The sequence below is a fragment of the Natator depressus genome, chromosome 22, assembly GCF_965152275.1.
Source record: "Natator depressus isolate rNatDep1 chromosome 22, rNatDep2.hap1, whole genome shotgun sequence".
Classification (NCBI taxonomy): domain Eukaryota; kingdom Metazoa; phylum Chordata; order Testudines; family Cheloniidae; genus Natator; species Natator depressus.
Genome location: NC_134255.1, coordinates 1,149,221 through 1,156,662, shown reverse-complemented (window position 1 = coordinate 1,156,662; position 7,442 = coordinate 1,149,221). Strand labels below are relative to the sequence as shown.

Genomic DNA, 7,442 nt, shown 5'->3' with positions numbered 1-7,442 from the left:
TATAACTTTTCGAATGGCTTCCAGTGTTAATACACAGTTGAGCTAGTTTAAAATTCACTTTGTGATTAACACCTTATTTCCTGGATGTTTGTAGGAAGCAGTCGCCAAAGCATTATACGCAAAGCCAAAGTCAATTCACTTTTACATTTAACAGACTGGATTCTGGCTATAACTTGCTGGCAGAGAAGTCTCCTAGTAAAGGGGAAAGCCCTGCTGGCACAGAGCTGGTAAGCTGGCTTCTACGCCGTGGAGTAGCTCGGGGTTCAGGTACAGCCCAAATACAATATATTATGCATACAGTGTAATATTAGCAAAATGTCAATTTCTTGTTTTGGTTTTTATAAACTTGCTTGCACTTTTAAATACAGTTATAAAAATGTCATAGCAAAAATGTTTTAGAATATTAATTTATGCATAAAGCTAACTAAACAATTTCAACAGGTTTCTGCCTTTTCCGCAGGTTTCCACCATTGGCTCCCAAACACAATAGTGTCATAAAAGTTTAATACCCTCAAAGTGTTACTCTGTCAACAGGTTCTGCCTTATACCAGGACTCTGATAAAAGGGCTTATGTCTTAGGCTCTCTTCTGACTACAGTTGGGACTAGAAGCAAGAAAAATCATTCACACATCCAGCTTACCAAGTGCCCAGAAAAGAACAACTCTGCTCATCTCAAAGAACTAGTCCATTGGTTTGTGCAGCGAATACTGTATTTTATAGGTTAGCATCAGCATTTGCTCTTTTTCACCTTACTAGTCCCAAGGCTTCACCATCACTCTAGCCTTTGAGTGTTGGCTATGGTAACATGCAATCCTGAAATGCAAGAAATATCTTTAAATAAAACCACCACTTCAGCTGAATACCACTAGGTTGGCCAAGGGTCTTTCTTGTTGTTTTATATCTGTAGGCTGACATAAGAGGCAAGGATACTGCCAGGCTGGTAGGGCAAACCCCTCCTCTGCATGTCCAGAGTCTGGTTAGATCATAGAATCATAGAATATCAGGGTTGGAAGGGACCTCAAATAAAACAATGTGCTCTCTTACAGCATGATTTTAATGATGGCACATTTCACAGAACATCACCTGTCCCCGGAAAGTTACAGCCAACAATCAAAAACAGTAAGTGGATGGACTTTCAGAGTTATGGGCTTAAAAGTGGAACCACTCTCAAAGGAGGCCATTTGGGATGGGAAAGTCTCAATATGCTGCTGCAGATATAGGCTAGACAGGGATACATACATGTCCTGGACCTACTGTTAGTGGATCTAGTTGACGCTAACTGCCAATGCTCTTCATCTCCCTATGTGGTAGTTCTGGCAAATGGTGAGAATGTTCTCGGGGACACAACTTGTGCTCAGTGGAACCACCACTTCATAGAAGATTAAGTTCTCACCTCTTCTGATTATATTTTTATCCTATCCTAGGCTAATTTCTGCAGATAGAAGATTCTCTCTCCTTCTGATACAGGTTCCTCAGCATACAGTGGTACAGAGCAAGGATCTGGGGACAAGGGAGGGGCTCGTTGCAAACTGAGGTTCTGTGGGATAATTCCGTTTCAGCCAAGGAAGGTTTGGAGAAGTGGGACCAATCTTTTTTAGCATTTTCATTAGTGACCTTGGCATCAAAAGTGGGAGTGTGCTAACACAATCTGTGCAAGACACAAAATTGGGAGGTGAGAGGGGCATGCCCTCACTAGAGTAGATAGGAAGCTAACGAACTCTTCTGGGCTCAGCCAGCACTAACCAGACACACCTATAAGGCTTGTTCTGCCTGGAGGGAGGAAGCTTAGAAAGGGAAAATCCCCCACAGGGAGGGGCAGTGACGAGGAGCAGATGGTTGTGCCTCACAGACTGCTGGCTACAGTGACAGATCAGCAAACAGGAAGACAGTTACAGACTTTGCCACCCCTGAGACCGTATGGACCTGGTGCACAGTGGGGGTTACCACAAAGATGGGCTGCAGGCAGACCTTAATCCTGAGCAAGGATATTAGAACCTGCTGGTAAGATGAACCCCAAAAGGGTGACCCAAAAGATTGCCTAAGAGGCTGACCACCTTTGCCCTTTTCTTTTACTCTGATTCCCCATCTCCCAGCGGAGGGAGAGGGAAAAGAACCTTTGGTTGTTTGGCGAAGCCCTTGTTTGCCACAACCAGGGGAAGGACTCTGTAAGTAACCCAAATCGTGGTCTGGTAGGGACTCAGGAGGACTCCTGGCCACCACAGGAGGTATTGTCAATACAGAGGAGGACTGGAGTATCATACAAAAAGATCTGGGGCACCTAGAAAACTGGAGTAATAGAAATGGGATGAAATTTAATAGTGCAAAGTGCAAGGTCCCGCACCGAGGGACTGACAACAAGAAGTTTTGCTATAAGATGGGGACATGTCTGTTGGAAGCAACAGAGGAGGAGAAAGATCTGGGTCTGTCATAGGATGACTATGAGCTGCCAGTGTGATGCAACTGTGAAAAAGGCTAATGCTAGCTCAGGAGTCATCAGGCGAGGTGCTTCCAGGAGAGATAGGAAAGTGTTCTTACCATTATACAAGGAACTTATGAACCCTCATCTGGAATAGTGTGTACAGTTCTGGTCTCCCATGTTTAAGAAATTTGAATTCAAATTGGAACAGGTGCAGAGAAGGGCTACTAGGATGATCTGAAGAATAGAGAACGTACCTGAGAAGAGGAAACTTTGGGTTTGTCTACACTGTCCTGTAAGCCTGGGCTTAGACTCAGGCTTGAGCCCAGACCTCACGTTTGTCTAAACACAGTTCCCTCAGACTTCGGCTCAGACCTAGGGTCCTAGGACTCTGCGGGGTCCGGGCCCAAGTTGAGAAGTGACCCAGGGTTCAAGCCCTGTTGCTTTACAGTGTAGACATAGCACCCCCTTGACCAAAAGTATCCCACAATCCCATGGGGCAATTTCCTTTGTCCCCTCTATCCTAAGAATCTCCAGTCCACTGAAAACAGAAGCAGCCCTCTTGGTGTACTGCAGCAGCTCAGTGAGTCAGCGTTAACTCTTCCATTGTCTTCTGACCACTAAGCTACAAATGCACCAGCCTTCTGTGTTTGCAGTGGAGACAGACCAGAAGAAGCCTTTTGCAAGTGCGCGGCTTCATGGGCATGGCAGCACAGCCAGATTTTGGTGAATCTGTAGTGTGAGGCCAGCAAAAGAGGGGACTTCAGTAAGAGAACCTGGAATGATCAGATGTACCAGCAAATAGTGAAGAAGCTGCCAGCATTGCAAATATATCAGACCAGTCCAGGGAGCAGATTAAGTGGCTCAAGACTGAGTACCAGAAAAACAGGGACCAGAAGGTGGGAATGGGCGACAGGGGATGGATCACTTGATGACTGCCTGTTCTGTTCATTCCCTCTGGGGCACCTGGCATTGGCCACTGTGGGAAGACAGGATCCTGGGCTAATGGACCTTTGGTCTGATCCAGTATAGCCATTCTTATGTTCTAGAACCACACCTGGGGCAACTTGCTGACATCATGCCCGTTTTATAAGGAGTTTGATTGGGTGCTGGGCACTGCACCCAGCATGGAGACAATGGTGGTGCACAATGACTTGGTTCAGAGGGATGGTGTCCTGCTGGCCCCAGAATCCAGCATGGGGACTGATGGGAGCTAGCAGCGGGTGCCGAGGGAGGATAATGAAGTCACTCGGTCGCTGAACTGATCCCAGAGGAGGCTTTGGAGAGGAGCAGCACACTCTGAATCCATGCACCCCCTGAGGAATGGCCCACTGTGAAGTCTGCAGCAGATACAGACGGGACAGAAGCTGCTCCTGAGCCCACTAAGTTTCTGGCTCCATTGGAATGTTTATTAATACAGTAATGGAAGGGATTTCCATTCTATGAACCAATACAAACGTTACGGGATGCCCTGGCTAGCAGCATGTATCTGCTAATGGCGGATTGTATGCCAGCACCTTGGTGTTCCCCTTTCACCTCCCACCCAGCATGTGGAGTTCAAAATGGCAACTGGGAAATGCATACAGTAAAGAACACCTTGAAAGTGTCTTGTTACTGGAAAGGCACAGATTTGTGCGAGGGCGTTTGTTGTTTCTTAAAAGCAATGGCCTTACATTGCCATGCCTGTAAGTATGCTGCTCTGTAATCACTCAATGGTCTGTCGAGCTGCCTGGAAACAGTGAAATGGGTGCGGGTGCGGGAGGTGGAAATGGGTTCCATTCACAAATCAAGTCCATGCTGTCCACAGGTGACAAAATCATTTGTCCCAATTACAACTGGGGCGGGGAGGAGGAAGATTGTGGAGTTCTGTGTGTTTGCATGCAGCCATAAGAAGGCTAAGCCATGTGGAAGTTAATGGAGCGTCCTGTTGATTCCCTCGTGAATTTTGAACCAATCCCAGGTGCTGATAGAAACTTTTCCTGAAGCAGGAACCCCAGCTAGGCAGTCACTTTGCAGGGAAGGGTGTATTTCCCAGGGCCAACTTGGCAGCTGACTAGCCCACTCCACTAATCAATGTCCTGGTCAGTCTCTCTACATCCGAATACTTTGGCTGCACACACTGCAGGTTTCCCACCAGAAGTTTGGAATAACATCTCCCTCGGCCAGCTGGGCAGCACAAGAACTGTTCTGCCCTCCAAAATGTGGAAGGCCTGAAAAGATAGAAAAAGCTTTTGTAGCATTGCCACTGATGGCACCCTGCCCACCCCCACGCCCTCCCCCGGCCAACCCAAGAAGTTCTGCAGTTTTCTAAAATAGAAAAGCAGCTTTGCATTTGTAACTTATCATAGTCTGTGCACTCCTTTCACTGTGGTTAACCAGGCTGTGTCAAGGGGCTTCTGTGCATCCCTCTCGCAATATACTGAAGTTAAGTTTGGAAAAGTAACATTTTATGTCCTGGAAATTCCACAAGGATTTTTTCAGTTCTCCTGCACTGGGCGTGACGCATGGCCAGAAAGGGTTAAACATCCTGCGGATAGATGACCCAAATTCAATCCTTAGAGACATTTTGGTAGATGTTTGTGTTTTTGTATGTTTACATATATATTGTTAGCGGTGAACAGTGTAATCAAACAGTCCCTGTCTATGCTGTATTCTGTTAATTCAGAGATCAAAAGGAAATCTTAACATTGAAATGAACTGTAAACATAGGATATCGCGGTAGTCATCTCTCTTTGAAATTTATAGCAAATCACCTGCAAATGGTGGAAAACAAGCAATTGCCTTATGTTAATCCGGCAAAGTCTCGATGATTACCTATTGTTTCCCTAAGGACTCCGAGCTGTCAAAGAAGGCCTGGAACTGTACAAAGATGTCTTGGGTCCTGATAATTTTTATCTCAGATCTGCTTGATGTTTCATTGACTGAGATCTCCCGAGTCCCATCTGGATCACTCTGAATATGGACATTGGACTATAACCTATGGACTAATTTTGAAAGAACTCTTTGCAACTACAAAGCTCATCATCTCTACTATGAATCTGATCTCAGAACTGTACTCATGTCTGTATGTATACTGATATTTTAACCAATACTCTCTCACTTTTCTTTTTTAATAAATTGTAGTTTAGTTAAGAATTGGCAGTAAGTGTGTATTTGGGTAAATTCTGGAATATCCATTAACCTGGGAGATAAGGTGTCCAATCCTTTGGGATTGGTAGAACTTTTTTATATGATGAATAAGATTTTCAGTAATCCTCATCATATTTGATTTGGGTGTCTGGGTGGAGGCCTGAGGCTGGGTTACTTTAACGGAACTGTGTTGTTGGCTTCTGCGGAACCAGGGAGGTATTATAGAAGGAGTTTTGTGCTGGTTTGGTAAATCTAAGTATTGGAATATCCACCAACTTTGGGGATTGTCTGCTCCATTCTTTGCAGTTTACCCTAATTGACTAACTTCAGTGTGGCTTACTGGGACCCCGGTCACAGGGGGTGTTTGAGACAATAACCCTATGTGTCTTGTCCTGTTCCAGGCCCCACATCCGCTACTGGCTGAAGAATCTCCACAGCTCGCCCACTGGGCAGTGCAAGGCTGGCCCAATGTACCTTCACGGACTGTTCCAAGAGGAAATGTTTCTGTGATGAACCGATGGTTGAAGTTGTGGACAGGGCCAACAAGCAGGTCCAGTACCACAAACAGATGGACTTGCGGCTCGAGGAAAGGCCTGGTGGGAGGCCAGGGGAAAGGCTGAGCCTGGCTGCACATCTTGAGGCCATGGTTTAACACAGGAGCAGGCACTTGCTTTGCAGGGCCTGGAACAGGAATGGTGACTAAAGGAGGAGGAAATTCTCAGCAGAGAATTGTGTGAGCAGCTTATATCACTAATGATGGAAAGAGTAGCAGCTCCTGGTGCATCATCCGCAGCACGACCTGCGTCCCCAGCGAGCTACCTTCTGCTGCGGTCCAGAAGCAGCTTGGAAGACTCTATGGCTGGGTGGCACATGCAGTTGGGCCCCTTGAGTGGCTGGGCAAGGCAGCCTTGCCCCCACGCAACTCTCCATATTGGCCCCCTCCCACACCTCCAAGTGCATGGTCAACGGGGAAAGAAAGGAAAGGAGAACCGGTGGCCAGGGGACATGCCACAGTAGGAGGTTTCTGTCTTGTACTTGGTTTCCCAGTGTTCACTTGTTCGTGCACTGTGTTTCTATCTGTTTTTTCCTGTGAGATTCTGTTGATGCTGGTGTTTTGCTGTGGTAATGGTGGCTGGCCTGCCTGGGAGTGGGCAAATGTTGTACTTTACTCATACATGTTTATAAATAAAGTTTTATTATTTCATCAAGAAATGTTATTGCTATCACTGCATCACATCAGACAGTGTGTGTTCAAAAGAATGAAGGTAAACACATGATCAGGGACTTAATGGGCACAAACTATCCCTCCGTACAGTTATCTATAGCAATTCATACTTCCATCACGTCCTTCCATCACGGCAGACGGTGAATTACCCCCACTCCCATTTTAGAAGTGTTCATGTCATTATAAGTACATGGCATGACAATCAATTCCCCACCCCTCCACAAGCACTGAAACCCCCCAATCAATGAGACACCCTGACCACAGCCCCACGAGCACATACATAGAGGTGCTATTCCCCCTCGTCCATTGGACCAGGCAAGTCCATAATGTGGAAGCACAAAGCATCCCTGACTTCTGTGCCTGGGGCATTCAGCTCCAGCTGTGACGGGTGCACTTTCTGGCTGAGGCACCGATCCAGCGGCCTGTCGCTGTCACAGGTCCATTCAGGAGGAAAAGGCTCAGCTCTGGCTTCACACAGATTGTGAAGAGCACAGCAAGCCACAGTGATGCGGACAGCATTGAGGACACTGGCATCCAGACGGGGCTGTAGACACCTCCCGTGGGATTTCAATCTGCCAAAAGCACATTCAGCAACCACTCTGCACCTGCTGAGAGTGTAGTTAAACCGTCTTCTGCCAGGGCCGCTGACATAAGGGTACAATTTGATAAGTC

General features: G+C 46.6%; 1 long non-coding RNA gene across 1 annotated transcript; it reads left to right on the top strand.

Annotated features, from left to right (window-relative positions):
• Positions 1-545: 545 nt before the first annotated feature.
• Positions 546-6,651, top strand: LOC141975986 (uncharacterized). The gene is made up of 4 exons (XR_012636043.1): positions 546-720; positions 1,047-1,119; positions 5,247-5,480; positions 5,947-6,651. It is a non-coding gene; the product is annotated as an uncharacterized LOC141975986 (long non-coding RNA).
• The last annotated feature ends 791 nt before the right edge of the window (positions 6,652-7,442 follow it).